Source organism: Papilio machaon, chromosome 25 (genome assembly GCF_912999745.1).
Source record: "Papilio machaon chromosome 25, ilPapMach1.1, whole genome shotgun sequence".
Lineage (NCBI taxonomy): Eukaryota > Metazoa > Arthropoda > Insecta > Lepidoptera > Papilionidae > Papilio > Papilio machaon.
This window is the reverse complement of record NC_060010.1, coordinates 5,896,005-5,913,393: the sequence shown is the minus strand read 5'-3', so window position 1 is coordinate 5,913,393 and position 17,389 is coordinate 5,896,005. Positions and strand designations below refer to the sequence as shown.

Sequence of the window (17,389 nt, the reverse complement as noted above, 5' to 3'; positions counted from 1 at the left end):
ACTTTATTTCGATTGCAATAGTTTGAAAATCATTATTAGAGTTTTAAATTGATCGTTTCGTGGAAGGTTTTTGCTTCAATAAAATCGCATTTATTTTCGATTTCAATGTAATTTGAAATAATAAAATATTTCGAGATTATTTTTCGCTCACGGGCATGATAATGAGTTGAAGTTATTTAGGTCAACTTAAAGAATTTCGTATCGAAGAAGTTACTTTACCTATATCTATATATATAAAAGAAAGTTGTGTTAGTTACACTATTTATAACTCAAGAACGGCTGAATCGATTTGACTGAAAATTGGTGGGCAGGTAGCTTAGAACCAGGAATAGGACATAGGATAATTAGTACCCCGTTTTCTATTTTTTATTCCGCACGGACGGCGGTAAAAGCTAGTATTGTATAAAAAACAACAACAACATTGTAAACAATAACTACACTAAATCAAAGATAAATTGGGAGCTCTCAACTTTATTTCCCGCTGCTATGCCTGTCACGTTTTCCACGAGGAGTCTTATGGAGTCTTTGACCTGGAGCTTTTTGAAAATCACAATTCTTTATTATTTAACAATGGTAGACGCCAGCACAACAACATCTGTTACAAGAATTGGCTCGACCGGTGACATACCACGACCACACAAGACAAGCGTGAAGTGGAAGCAATTCGTTTCGTCTGATTAGTGTGGTGCCTAATTTTAGATTTTCTCCCATCCAACACTTTTCTTATGAGGAAAGTATCGGAAGGGAAAGTAGCTTTGACAGAAGATACGTTTAGGAATATAATCTTTCTGTGCGTTCAGTCCTCCGTCGATTAATTTAGGCATCGTATCTGCAATTACGAATGTCTATGGACAGTGATCGCATCACTATTTCGGCGAATTCAGCGAGCCTCTTACTCTTTTACCATATTATAATTGAAAAAATGGAATCAAAGAAACAGTACGTTGTACAAGGAAGGTTGAGGAAGACATTTATACCCGTCACATGGACATAGGCACATTAAATACTTTTTGCTCTGTCTCTTTAGTATACCGCCAGTTTAATGGCCCATTACCAACGCATCTCTATCTAAAGGTTTCTCTCTCGCTTTCACTAATGGATAAATTTTATACTTTATCCCTTTCGGATAAATAAAAAGGGCTATCTTGAATAATACATCTTGCACGGGTACCGTATCCATCACTCACTAATGGTCCATAATATATCATTTAAGTATACGAATATATACAATATTATCTGTAATTTGTTATGGTATATATTATATGAACGTATAACTTGATTTAAACTTGAATAAACTTAAAAAGCACAATATTATTTAGCACGTTGAAATAGTCGAATTAAATAGGAATAAGAGATTGCAAGAAACCTATTTAAACAATTTTAACTTCTTACATAATTATTAAAAACAGAAATGTTGGTATCATAAATAAAACATTACAAAAAAAAAAAAAACAAACAAATGGGACCCATCTGCAAGCACTTCCTTTCGATTAAAATAATTTTTATCAAAATCGGACCACCAGGGGCGGAGATTCGCGGTAACATTTCGCGGCAACACATAAAAAAAAATCAGTCGAATTGATAACCTCCTTCTTTTTGAAGTCGGCTAAAAATAAGACCATAGACAATGGTATTTCTAGCCAGTGTGTACATAAAGTCTCATTACCATTGAATTGATGTTTCAGTATACAAAGTTACAATAATATAATTAAATATCACATTTAGTACGAACTGATTTGATAGTTTAATAAATAATCCTAGTTTAGTATTACAAAGGTTCCCCGCTGAGTTGTAACGCGTACAGACTGCGCAGGCGCAACCTTTTCTGTTACATTCATACATCATCCAATGGTTAATTATACCATTTTTATCTTCTACCTGCTGGGAACCAATTAAATTATTATAATAAGTATACTAGCAAGTTATTACCAGTGGTCTAAGAGTTAAGTGTACGGACTATCAACGTCGTGGGTTTGATTCCATTCGACTATTGTTATGAATCATATCCTAGAATAAGCTCGAGCTATTTTTGGTTAATACAAAAGTAATCACCCACCATTACCTACTCATCTTCCTGTTCTTATCCCACTCACGTAGAGTCGGTGCTCAGGGTTTTTTATAAACCTTAAAGTTTTGGCATTCATTTTTTTGCATCCGGCCGCCTGCCTCCTGACAACCCTACTTTGTAGGAACTAACAATAACTACGAACAAACTAATATAAAATGAAAATATACCACGATCTAGCGCCCCCTATCATTGTCCGACTGTAATTGACTTGACATATCTTTTTCAAGGCAGTTTAGTATGTAATTTTTCCATGGTAGAATTAAGCGTCATAGCAGCGACTTACTCACCGGCCAGATAAATTAATCGCACTATAAACACATTCACGATTCTTAACCTTCATAATTACCAACACTAGACACAAAAACGAGTGCAACAAGTGATTGGTCAGAGCTTAACGTACATTGACCAATCAAGACACGCTGACCTAGATTTGTTTGTACCTAAACAATCGCACATAAATCTATCTCTTGACAAGACTGGCTTAGCGACCTTATGTTGTACATATATACATGTAACAAATATATATATACAAGTATATTTCATTTAATAAATACAGAAATAGTCAGTTTTACAATAACACAAGTTAGACACGTTAGGTTTTGCTTGACAGTTTTTCCCTTGAATACCTCTAGGCTAATAGACACCAAAGTAGTACCAAAGTGTCTGGATAAACCAGCAATGGGTTTATAGACACTTTTATTGTAACTATCTTTACTCTGTTTAATTATTTTTTATATATATCATAAGGTGGGAAACGAGCAAATGATTATCTAAGTTCGGTTAAATAACAAAGCGACCGCTTCCCATAGACATTCGCAATTGCAGATGCGTTCACTACTTTTAATCGATAGAGGAGGGGACGCACAGAGAGAGGATATATACTCTTCCTATGCGTCCCCTCCTTCGTTAAATGCACTTCCTCTTCCCATCCTTACCTTATAAAAAAAGGGTGAGAAGGGAACGTGGACTAAAATTAGGCCTCCGGCACTACACTCATACATATGTAATCAAAATACTACATATGTAAATCGAAAAACATATTGGTACAGGGCGGGATTCGAATCCAGGACCTATAAATTGTAAGTCAAGTGCTTAACTCCAGAGCCACCGACGCTCATACAATAATTAGTTGGTTAAAATTCTAATACGACTTATAAGGCGTAGTTATAATATTATACGCGCAAGCTATAACAGAAGCGTGCTAGTCTAGACCAAATACAAACGCTAATTAAGAGATAAGGTCTAGATTTGATATCTAGACATGTCACACAACTGGATTTCTTCGCTAGATATAGTTGGAACTTTCTAGAATGTCTATAATTTTGAGAATATATTTAATACCCAATAAGGCTGTTGAACTGTTTTACTTCTATAAAATATTACTATAAAGGGATGAAATACTTTCACTCCTTAAATGATACGATCATCATAAAATGCACGCTCTAGTTCGAATAAGGTAATTTGTAAATTTACAAGATAAACACAGTAGGGGGCGTTCAAATCGGGTTTAGGATATCCTATAAATAATTCAATGGACACTTAGATGTTCACTACATTACTGAATTGAAGTCCTGAGTCTGTAAAAATATTAAACAGATTACAAATCGTTTAGTTTTTTATTATAACATTTGGTGATAAACAAGCAAGCGGCCGAACAAGAATATCTGTACCGTTGACAATGGCGCGGCTATCGAGGTTTGTTCTGTCAAAAAATAAAAAAAACCTACTTGGATACATAAAATACCATAAAGGAACTAGCGTTGGGGATGTCTATGGGCGTCGGATCAAATAATTTTAGCCGGTCCGTTGCTTGTTTGCCCCCTTCTCCTTAAAAAAAATATTTACAAGACAGCTACCGTACGAAAAGTATCTTGCGACATTTTTTTGACATTGACAGAGTGGCAATAGTGAGATGTCATAATTTAGTTTTAGTCGGTCTATAGTCGGACAAGGATATTGGAACGAAGTTCCTTATCGCGCGTTGTGAAAGGGGGCTAGACGGAAAAAATTCTTACGAAAAGTTGTCACGACACTTTTTGCTATAGACGAATGAGCGCTACTTCACCATGGCAACGACGTGACAATATATAACGAAAATTCATAGAAATAAAATGTACTTCTTGTGAAGACTTAAGTTTTTTATTCATAGAATAAACATTGGTTCCTTCACTAATTAATTGAAAGGAACTTCGTTCCATCCGGGTGTCCCTTGACACCTCTCAAGTTTTGTGGTACTATATTGATATTGTCAGTGGAGCCCTTATTACCTATTGCATTGTCTTTAATTTCACTTTTGCCCGTCGGGTCAAAAAAGTTCGTCGATTATAAATATTCCAATTTTAAAAATGGACCCATCGGCAAAACGAGTTACATATTTTTAAGAGATACAACTTATTCCGTCGTCTTTTAAGAGTTTTTATAAGATTGGTCGAAGTATCAGCTGTCTGAAGTTTACCGAGCTTCCGTCTAAATCAACAGCTTAGCTTTAATTCACATTGACAGACGGACAAACGCTCGCGACTATTGTACACTCGTCTAATGAGAACCGGACTGACAGGCCTTGTGGTAAATGTCTCCAAACCAACATACTTCTTATGTCATTATAGATAAGGGACATTTTTGCGTGTTATCAGATTCAGATGGCTTTGAGATAATCATAAATCTTTCTTTTTGTGTCACACTATCCCTAGCGTGCACAGAGTAGAGCAAGCATAGAGGTGTCACATTATTATTTGACTTTTTTCTATAGTATTTAATCGCATTTTTATCAAATCAATAATTATAGAAGATCTAAATAATTAGATATTTAAGCCTAATACCAAAAATTAAAAACAAACTTAAACAACACCATGACAGAATATGAATTGACCCCTACAATTAGAATTTGTAGTCTCTAATTTACCTGTGCATCTAATGCCGATTATTTAAATAATTAAATCAATTCAGTCTGATAATTTATTATTCTGTGCATTTTATACGTGTTGAGCTTACGAAGGCATTGCGACGGCGCATTGAAAACTTAGGGCTGTGCAAGGAGTCTTATCAAACTTTATTTAATACTAGCTGTCGCCCGAGATTCCGTCCGCGCGCAACAAAATAACTTAATTTATAGCCTATGTGAGAGATACGAATATCTTGTATGAGTTAAGAATTTTGGTATCGAGAAATATTCAAAGGGCTTAGTCAGCTCACATCCGAAGTACTGAAATATTTAAACAATCTCGAATCCTATATAAGATGAATGCGAGTAAAATCTTTCTGGAACACTTTAAAAAAATCATTAAAAATAGTGTTGGCAACCCTACATCTCCCCCGCGGCGTCGAAGCGCGCGCGACATCCGCCACTGCTGAGTCGCGCTGCGCCGCGCTGCGCCGCGCTGCGCCGCGCCCACCGCGCCCACAAGAACACAAACAATTTGTATATGGTCACGTGACACTAGATTTACCAGACCAGTCATTTAGACTGGTCGTGCAATTTCAATTCAAAATTCCTACTATATTACACATTTTTTTTCAGAACTGATGTTATGACTTTTGTAGCTATAATAAGAGAGTACGTTTTATAAACTTAATGTTATTTTATATACATTAGTAACAAATATAATTTTTGTTGTTGACATTTATACCAGTACGTCGCCTCAGTGCTTTTTTGTTCTATCGACCAAATTGACCGAAAATGGACTTTAAATGTAGTATCGTAAAGATTTAAATTTCAGTCTTGTTGGTAAAGGAAGATTAGGAAGTTTTTGTTTCTAAAACTACAAAAAAACATTTAAATTTTACGTATGACACGACACTGCAATGAATTTTTTGTGCTTATTTGTTCTAAGTCCAGTGTTTGTTTTATATCCTACATCGTTATAAAAATTCAGTGCTTGTGTGTTCTATGTCCAATGAATTGACCAATCACAGCCCACGACGCCATGTCCGCCATTTTGTTTGATTGTCATTGTTTCCGAAGTCATCACTGAGACCACTTAGTCGCTCCCGGAAAAAAAAAAGAAAAACATATCAATCGTTGTGTGTTTGTGCCAGAATTGTTTCAAAGAAGTGATAAACAATGTCTGCAACTAGTCGCAAAAATAAATATAAGAAGATGCAGCTCCGAACTGAGCAGTGAGAACTTTTTAACCTTCTCTCAATCCCGTTATGAATTGGATACAGGGTGTTGTTTTTAATAACTGAGAACCATTTCTGCTAACTTGTACACTTTTACCCATCCCTCAAAGGGAGAGGGAGGGTCCGAAAAAATCATCATAAATCACAAGCGAGGGGGGGGAGGTTTAAGGAGATATTATGACGTGTATTTATTTTCGAGACCGAAAAAATAAGTTTTTACAATCTTGCATAATAGCGCTATAATAATAACTGATAACGCTAACAACATTTTAACCGACTTCAAAAAAGGGTGAGCTCAATTCTACGGTTTTGTTTGTTACCTCACAACTTTCGACTGGGTAAACCGATTTTGATGATTCTTTTTTTATTTGAAAGCTTGTGCTTCCCGTATGATCCTATTGTCTCCAGGTCAGGATCTGATGATGAGATCCCGGAGAAATCGAGGGAACTCTTAAAGTTTTATAGGCACACTTGAAGCGATTTGTATATATAAAAAGCTATTCAGGTACCAACTTGAACATCGAATCGAGTTGCTGAGCTGATGATGGAAGGTGGAACTCCTTAACCGTTAGGAGTTAAGGGAAAATTCTTTGAGTAAATGGGTACGATTGGATGTAAGTTGCTATCTTTCCTGATACTTTCTAAATGAGCGGCACTAAGAAAGGATTTTTTTATATAAAATGACATTATTTTTACTTTTTGGTGGTACTCGTACCTTCTGTTTATTTGAAGTCGCTTTACATTTTTTTCCAATTTAGTTAATTTTAAATAATTAATATCTTGATCCGGAACCACCCTTAAAATTTTAATACCTACCTATTCTTTATTCTAATCTCTCATTTATTTTTTTCGCTCAGCATCATTTAGCCCCAAGATAAGCACCTAAAGCTTGTGTTATGGGTACTACATGACTGATATACATATAATACGACTGATATACACTACTTATATAGATACAGGCTAGTTGAGTCTGCCTCGCTCTTGTCATTGCGAGGTATGACTCGCCTGAACGCTGCGGTCACTACGGCAAAGTCGTAGTAAACTAGTGCACGAAATCCCTTAATATTATTATACTCATAAAAACAATTAATAAACGTATTGTTATAGTAAGAGAGAGAGTTATGATATTGAATGTTAGTTTGACAGCTAAAAAAAATAAACATCCTATATATACTTTTGGCACATAGAACAAACAAGCACGCAAAAATGGAACAATAACTTTGGCCTATCTCTTATGTGATAATGTTCTAACTCCATATTCGTAATAACATTTGTGCATGTTTGTTCTATCTCCAAATATAAACTGTGAAATAAGGTATAATTCATAACCATCCCTACATGAGAATTATAAAAATCTATTGATTGGTAACTATTTTACTAAGAAAGACTTTCGAATCTAAAAACAAATGCTTTTTTTTAAAAATCGAGATAAAAACGTGTCTACTGGAAAAAGTAACCGTTGGTAGATAGAACAAATAAGCACTGAGGCGACGAGTACCAGTCAAAATGACAGGTTGTGTTTGTATGAAAAAATGTATGATTTTGGGAATCATGAGACCGATACAGTACATATAGCACTGAAGCGTTTTTTGTTATCGTCTTTGGAGTCAACTTTTGCAGGCAGACAAGTTCGCTTTAGTCTCAGCAGTTTGGGATAAATTTATTGAAAACAGTAAAAATTGCTTCAAACCGGGAGCTTATATTACCGTGCATGAGCAACTTTTTCCAACAAAGGCCAGATGCAGATTTACTCAATATATGCCAAATAAACCCTCAAAAATTTGGCATAAAATTTTGGTTGGCGTCCGACGTAGAGACGAAATATGTGGTAAATGGCTTTCCGCATTTAGGAAAAGACGAAACACGAAATGCATCAACCCCCTAAGCGAATTGATCGTGATGAAACTTCTTGAACCATATACCATGAAGGGTAGAACTGTAACAACTGATATTTTTTTTACAAGTATTCCTTTGGCGTTGAAATTACGATCAAAACACTTCATTACTTGGAACAATACGCGCAAACAAGAGGGAAGTGCCGAAAATTTGCAAACTGAATAAAGACAGTATGGCACGTTTCTCAATGTTGCTGTACCAATCTAATGGATGCACACTTACTGTTTATAAGAGCAAACCTAATAAAAAAGTACTAAGTACAAAACATAAACACATAAAAATTTATAAAGCTGCAAAGAAATTACCTGAAACCGTATCGTTTTATAATAATACCAAATTTTTATTTTTTATGTAAATTTTTTATGCACCAGTCATTTTGACTGGTCTGGTAGAAATAGGTATATTCAAATCGCTGGTATATCTAGTGTTAAGGTGATTTCTACACAGGCCCGCATACCACACACTTTTTACACGCCTCCTGTACAATGACGGTTGCAAACCATTAGTCTCGCGCACAACACCTTTAAAAGCATCAATGTACTTAATAAATAATTATGCGTTTTTTACGTATTAGACAGGTAGAACTAAAATGGTCACTTTGTTATTTAAAAGTTAATTGGTTATCTAAGAACTAAGCAGATTATTTTTGATTTTTATAAATATTTCTTGTAACCTAACTAAGCTTCTGGCTTGAGGTAGGATATGGTTCACAATAGTTCAATGGCGGGATGCGAACCCACGACTTCGATCAATAAACCTTCAACCATTGCTACTGGTTACTGGTGCTTCAGTCAGATGGTCCTTCGAGCCGGTTATCTATCGTATATCTTTCTCTTGGGTGTTAACTCTTATAAATAGTAAACAGTCTGTGGTACGGTAAAAAAACAGCAGACGATCCATCATGGCGTCGTGTGCTGGCGATAATTTTGTAATTTCAATCGCCATTTTGATTGATGGTGGCGAAAGCGATGCAGTTACATATCAGTGGTAAAGAGTTTCGAATAGTTTTGTGATACTTTTTCATTATAAAACTATTTAATGTACACTTGGGTGGTGTGGATAGAATTTTAATCAGATATTTTTTATATTAACCTTACTTATATTATAAATGCGAATGTTTAGAAGGGTGGATGTTTGTTTGAAGGTATCCCCGGAACGACTCAACGGATCTTGATGAAATTAGGCACAAATGTACAACATAGTCCGGAAGAAAACATATTACGTTTTTTTTTAAATTACGCGCGGACGGAGTCGCGGACGACAGCTAGTACATCATAAATTATGTTTTCTCATTTTATAAACACATTATTCTTCCTTCATCTATATATTAGGTCCTTACATATGAAATTGGCGTTTTTCGTACTGGCCAATTTAATCACGAATTTCTCCTCTTTGGTAAGGAATTCCAAATTCAAATTTGTACAGCTATAGACTCATGTATCTGTGGTTCGATGACCGTCATTCGTTTGTTTTTTTTCTTCTGTTTTTTCTGTTTGCGTCACTCATTTTACAAAATGGAAAACTAAAAATATCGCATTATTTACGAGTACGAGTTCCACGGTGGCACTAGTGCTGCGGAAACGACTCGAAGGGTGAATGATGTGTATGGCGGTCGTGTTGCAAAAGAAAACACAGTTCGTTTTTGGTTCAACGTTTTCGTTCTGGAAATTTCGATCTGCAAAACAAGCCCCGTGGACGGCCTGAGACTCAAGTTGATAATGAAGAGTTGAAGGCTATTTTGGAAGCGGATCCATCGCAAACCACGTCCGAGTTAGCTGCAGGCTGCGATGTTAGTGATAAAACTGTTTTAATTCACTTGAAGCAAATTGGGAAGATTAAAAAGCTTGAAAGGTGGGTACCTCACGAATTGACTGAAGCAAACTGGCAAACGCGCGTCGACTGTTGCGTTACATTACTAAACCGGCACAATAATGAAGGTATTTTAAACCGAATCATTACCTGTGATGAAAAATGGGTTCTTTACGATAATCGGAAGCGCTCAGCGCAATGGTTGGATCCTGGCCAGCCAGCCAAATCCTGCCCCAAGCGAAAATTAACCCCAAAAAAGTTACTTGTAAGCGTTTGGTGGACTAGTGCCGGTATTGTTCATTACAGTTTTCTCAAATCTGGCCAGACTATTACGGCTGATGTCTATTGTCAGCAATTGCAAACCATGATGGAAAAGCTAGCGGCTAAACAACCTAGGCTGGTCAATCGCTCCACGCCACTGCTGCTTCACGACAACGCTAGACCACACACTGCGCAACAGACGGCTACTAAATTAGAAGAGCTTCAATTGGAAAGTCTAAGACATCCTCCGTACTCCCCGGACCTTGCTCCAACAGATTACCATTTTTTTCGAAATTTGGATAACTTCTTGCAAGGGAAAAAATTCAACTCCGATGGGGCAGTCCAAATCGTCTTCAAAGATTTTATTGATTGCCGTCCGACTGGTTTTTTTAGTAAAGGGATCAATGAACTACCTATGAGATGGCAAAAGTGCATAGAAAATAATGGTTCATACTTTGATTAATTAAATATATTATATTAAAAAATATTCGACTTTTTTTCCTCCCATACAAAACGCCAATTTCATATGTAAGAACCTAATATATATAAAAGAAAGTCGTGTTAGTTACACTATTTATAACTCAAGAACGGCTGAATCGATTTGACTGAAAATTGGTGGGCAGGTAGCTTAGAACCAGGAAACGGACATAGGATAATTTTTACCCCGTTTTCTATTTTTTATTCCGCGCGGACGGAGTCGCGGGTAAAAGCTAGTTATTCATAAATCGAACCAATTGACGAAAAGAGTTATATATTTTAGGCACCCCCTTAGAAGATGAATTAAGTAAGTATAATACAGTTGTGAGAACCTGCCGTGAGTTTTCACTGCAGATACATTTCTATTTTTCTAAAGGAGAATGGCTTTGCTAAACATGTTTTACGATAATGAAAACAAGCGGATGGAGTTATTACAACCTTCGCTTCAACATGAATACGACTTAATTCAATTACGTATTAATTTGAGAAGGTCGTGCGCAAACGAGCGGTGCTGGATTACACTAAGACTCTTCGTAGCAACACCATTAATTAAATACGTTCCAGATTAATTTACATAATCCATTGGCTTGTCTAATTCGACCGAGTTACAGCGCAGCGGCCGGATGTCACACGATTTATAGATCAAGTTGTGATGTTATTAATTAAATTTTAGTAAGCTATAATTATTGCCAGTGGAGAGCGTCTGTGGCTCAGGGGTTAAACACTTGACTTGCAATCTGCAGGTCCTGTGTTCGAATTCCGCCTTGTATCAATGTGTTTTTAGATTTACATATGTACATTTATCCGACGTTTTAACGATGAAGGAAAACATCGTGGTGTAACCTGCACATATCTGAGAAGAAATTCAAAGTGAAGTCAACCCGCGGTGGACCAGTGTGGTTGACTATGGCCTAGTCAACCCTAACTTAGGGTAGGAGAGCCCCTCAGTGGGGTGTGTAGTAACAAGAAAAATTCGTTCTTCAATACGAGTAACCAATTAAAGAAAAACGCAGATTTCTTAGAATAATATTGAAATCGAATTTTAGATCTTTTAAATATTTTCGTTAAATTCAAAAGAAAAGAAATCGATACATCCGACGAAAAAGGTTATATCTCTTAAGGCACTTAAAAGATCACATACACGATGTAACCCTTTTCGTAGGATGACTTGAAATACTAATCTAATCCCACTAAGAATTAGTTAAGACGGGAGCTAGGAAATTGTCCTACGAAATTAAAAAAATCCATGGGTTCTTGTATATAACACTAGCTTAATTACCTTTACTTATGTATTTCAAAAACCCCATACATTCCATACAACTAAACAATTTTAATGTCTCTATAAAACAACTTTGGTTAAATTCTTTTAACGCAATTTAAACAATTTTAACTTCAAATATTTTTAATACAACCTAAATGGCGAAGGCTACTCGACAACGCCTTGTACAATCGGACACAAAAGTCACACACACTTTTTTCTTATGTGGAAAATTAAATTACACTACAGACATCGATAAGTATTTCTAAAATTATTTAAATGTTTTAATTTTTATTTATAGAATAGAATAGGGTTCGACTGACTGTCTCGGCCTGTTGTATTTGGCCGAGGGCACTGTCTTGTCAATCTACTTGGTGGTTGTAATCAGGCTATAATGATCATCAATTCGAATGGAATCGATTACAGTATCGATACTATCTTTCGATACAAATCGATTTGGAGCGCATTAGACGGGGCGCGGCGCGGGCACACGACTGTTGTGACACTCTTGTGCAACAACATCGAATGTGATAGCCGCGCCATCTACAACCCATATCACATCTCTTTAAAGATATAGGTTACTAAATACTTCGAGAAAAGGATTGTTCAGTGCTAACTACAGTGGTCACTACCGCGCCCCTAGATTTGCTTTGTTTAGTTGCTCGTGATTTAAAAATCTTTTACTTTAAATTCGGCGTAGTTATGTAGTTTATTTCACTTGATAGTTTTTACATAATAAGAAAGTATACTAAATTCATAAAGTATTAATAAAATTATTTTTAACAGTAACTACTTTTATTTATATTTAGGGAGTAGACTCGACCTATTAAGGACAACTGTAGACAACGTTTTATGTACGACTATACGTGTTACGTGTATGGACATCATTATGTTCAAGTTGTGTTTTTTTATTATTTTTTGATGAATATATAAACACGACTGGTGTTCGTAAATGGCTAATTGGATATCTGTCGTCTACACACTTGACAGATATAAAAGTTGCCTGTTGTAAAAACTTTCTGCTTTTGCTTCCGGCCTCCGCTTCGGAGTTGTCGAGTACAGATTTTTTGTAACTGAGTATTATGAATTTTGTGTATAATGGTTAATTTACTTCTAAACTATATAATAATTAGCCTTATTTTAAATAAGTAATTCGAAAATAGCAACACTTTACAAAAAAAAATTAAACATTTATCTATTCAAATTATGTGTACAAATTCCAAACTAAAATTTTCATGTCTCGAAATGAATTGAGTTCTTTTATCTACACGTTTTAATTGTGTCCGCACGAGCAACTGTAGTTATCTATACTAGTCATTAATTATATTATCTGTGTAAGGAAGGTTGATGCGATATTGATCTACGAGACACGAGGAAATGTCCCCGGCATTTGCTAATTGATGCGAAAAAACTTTTACATCTGACTCCTAAAGTGTCTAATGTCGTCCTTCTGGGGTCCATGGTAGACCCGGCGAAGGTGCACAATGGGTTCTAGTAATGTCTATTTACGCTTCCATATACAGCATTTTACAGTGATATTAAAGTTAATAACTACGCAAATTAACATATTAAAATTAAACTTTCAATAAATAATTATGGCGACGACTGTACATCTGGGACTGTACCTTCAAACAAAAACCCATCTGTACATACTGTACAAATGAGTTTTTGTTTGAAGGTATCTCAAGAATGGCTCAACGGATATTGATGAAATTTAGCATATAGAACAGAAAAATGTAGAACAAAGTCTGGAACATATAGGCTACTTATTATTTTTTTTAAATCCCGCATGTACGGAGTCACGGGCGACTGCTAGTCGATAATAAACCAAATAAATGTTCACGATTAACTGACAAAGTTGTATAACAAGTGAAAAATAACACAAGACATGTTCAACTACTGATTCAGATAGTAGAAAATGTCTCACTAATTGGATGGATTTATATCTCAGTCCGTATAAGTGATAACTAACAGACATACAGAGATATCTATATATTGGTTCATTAGACACGACTACTTCAAGTCGCGTATTACCAACAATGATAAGGGTATAACCACACTTGATCTATGATAAGTAAAATAAAATTAATCGACCCTCAAAGTTAAGTACCTATCAAGAGATATGTTTCCTTCTTAGGTTGGCTATCAGCTGTGATTTTATTTTGATTAGACCTTATTGGTAATTACTATAATTATATTAGTAATTTCACCATTGAATAAAATAATCATGTATCCTTATAGAGATATTAGGTATCAAACAATTTCAATCCACTTTCATACAGTTCACATTCAACAAATTGAATCCCATAGCAACGTACGTCGGCTTCCTGTCACATCGTCTGTCCTGCACTTTATAAATTATATTAACACTAGCTGTCGTCCGCGCGGAATTAAAAGAAAACACAACCAGTAGCCTATGTGTTCTTTCAGACTTAATACAGGTGAACCTAGTTAAGGAGCCAAGGCGATACTGATGTTGTAATCAATTAAGTATGCATTAAAGAATCTTTATTATTATTAAAAAAAGGCTTTGACCTACATCTATGCCAAATTTCAACGAGATTCGTAAAGCCGTTTTGGAGATACCTTTAAACAAACACCCATCTATTTATCTAAACATTCGCATTTATAATATTAGTAAGATTTTGTAAGATATACCAAAATAAAAATATTTTTTATTTCGATATTTTTATTGCCATGTTTGTAATTAATTTTTTCGTAATGTGAACATATCCTTATGTTTACTTGAGTGTGATTTAGTGTTTCTGCGTTGTAGCCGAGTACTCATGAGTCCTATGTGCACATGTGACCCTTTTCTGTTCTAACGATATACTAAGTTAAGTTAATCATTCTGAACGGTGCTAACGATTGTAAGATACATTTATTGGAATTAAAAACGAGAAATACACTGCATTTTTTAGGATGTTTTATTATTTCTGAAATACTAAAGTTCTTAATTTAAAATTAAATGAAAAGAGACATCTAACGGCCGAAACGAATATTCAATTTCGGAACTCCGGTACTCCGTTTCATAAAAAGCATTTAAATAAATTTTGTGATCGATTTTCATAATCGGATATTAAATTCGGATGTAAAACAGTAAACTTCCGTAGTAAATGTTCAGTGGCAGAATTAAATATTCTGCCAAAGTGGCATACTGGCCACCAAGACCTTTGCCTTTTTAGTCAATGGAAAAAAATAGAAGAGAATCGCGCGGGAAATGTTAACAACGTGATGTAGTAATTATTAGAGTTGTATGGAATTTTAAATTAAATAAATAGTCTTTAAGTGTGCTAACAACGTTACAAAGCATATTTGGCTGCCGTGCTGCTTTTTTTTAATTTATACAGTAAGAAAGCTAGAAATTAGAAGCGGTCACCACAAAACAGTCGATACATAATTGTACTTAAGTTATGTACGAGTTAATAAATAAAAATAAATAACATAAATAATGCATGAAGCGGCTCGCTACAAGACTTGCTCTGATACGTATTAAATAAATAAATAAATGTAACCATTATTTGACTTGTCAAGTTGAGGACTAATCCAATCAACGAGGTAATAACTCTTAAAAGCATTAGTTTGTAAACTTTATAAACTTTAGTCCAATGTCAACATATCCATTTCTTGTTTTAATACATCTTTAGCTGTATCTAGGTTGTTTTATGTTTGCTCCCTTTCATTCATTTTAACAGAGATAATGTAAAGTGTTTACAACAATGTAAGTCCACGGTTAACAGCTGACCTTGGTATGATAGCCAATTGCCAACGAGGAGATAAGTGATTGGTTGCTGTGGTGAGTTCCCGCCACACTTAATTGCGATATGCTTTAACTGACATAACACTTTATTTGGAGGTTATATTTATCTAGGACAAACATTTATCGTGTATTCAATGAAATAAAGACAACTCTAATGTGCATTAGAGTTGTCTTTAATAATTTGCTTGATATTTTCAATATCTTCCTAATATTATAAATGCGAATGTTTAGATGGACAGATGGATGGATGTTTGTTAAAAAGTATCTTCAGAACGGCTTAACGGATCTAAATGAAATTTGTTATGAATCTGTTCTAGATTATATATAGTCTATAGATAGTCTGGAAGAAAATATAAAGCACTAGTTAAGTTTTTTTTTTAATTCCGCGCGGACGGAGTCGCGGGCAACTGCTTGTACTTACAGATCTAATCTTTACATAGGAAGTTACAAAGTTGTGTTTGCCACTTACTCTAGCATGACTATGGACGACCCTTAGTTGACACTAAAGACCTCTTAACTATGAGTACGGCAGTCACTGTTCATTAATTTGTAATAACATTTTTTAACAGTCGACCTTCCTTCCAAAAATGAAAGTTTTATAATAACATCATACCACCGCTAGATGGCACTACGTGTTGCACTTGCGCAACCAAACCCCATCAGTCTTTTACATTATCATATCAATTGCTCCCTTTGACAAATGACCTCATCTGAGCCAAACGCCTCGAGGTCTGCGAATGTAATTGCATTGTGATTAGAGATGTGTATCAAGGTTTATCGATTGACTAGTGTTGTACTTGAAAAATATCGATACTTTTTATAAACTGGTTTTTGAAAATCAATTAAATAACGAATCTAAACCTTTGGGTGTACACTGACCGTTCTAACATAATATAATAAAAGATTTAAATTACTCTTCTTTGAATGCTATATACAGAGACGTTTTGTGTAACCATGTATTTGACGGAACCTAAGATTCTGGGTTTTTTAATGTTGTGCCCTAGAATTTGTAATTCTTTTTTTACCTTCCTCGTTCTTTTGATGGATTATTTCTCCGGAACCCTACCCCTAGTATTTTTTAACTATGAACAGTACCTATTTTTGTATACCTCACACAAAGAAATAAATTTCTTACATCGATAAAAATTCATAAACTCACACACATACAAAGCTTAAAATCTTCATTATCATTGATATAATTGTATTGTGTTATACATTCCTGCTCTTATTACCGGTTGATTTATTGGTCAGTTACAATAACAAGCAATGTACTCTAAACGTTAGTTGTATTAATGAGCTTTGAGTCCCGCCTTCAGATGAAGGAGAAATTAAATGACCTTTTGGGATATAAATTGTATTCTAGTTAGATGATATTATTATTATATTAATGACAATACGTGAAGTTAAACTGTTAATGATTAATTTTAATTAATTATTTTCTTTCTCAGGCTACTGTAATCTTTATTATATTGCTACAAGGTGTCGCTTGCGACTCTGTCCACGCGGCATTAATAAAAAAATTATGTAGCCTATGTGTTCTTTTGACTATGCCAGATTTCATCAAGATCTGTTGAGCCATTTTGGAGATGCCTTGAAACAATAATCCATCTAAACATTCACATTTATATAATACTAGCTGTCGCCCGCGACTCCGTCCGCGCGCAGTTAAAAAAAAAAAATGAAAAATAGATGTTGGCCGATTCTCAGACCTACTCAATATGCTCACAAAATTTCATGAGAA

The 17,389-nt window shown here is 35.0% G+C and overlaps 1 protein-coding gene across 4 annotated transcripts in view; it reads left to right on the top strand.

The window, feature by feature from the left end:
* LOC106715309 (NADPH oxidase 5) overlaps positions 1 to 17,389 on the top strand; it is a 35,814-nt gene that overhangs the window by 3,483 nt on the left and 14,942 nt on the right. The gene's annotated exons all lie outside the window — the stretch shown is intronic.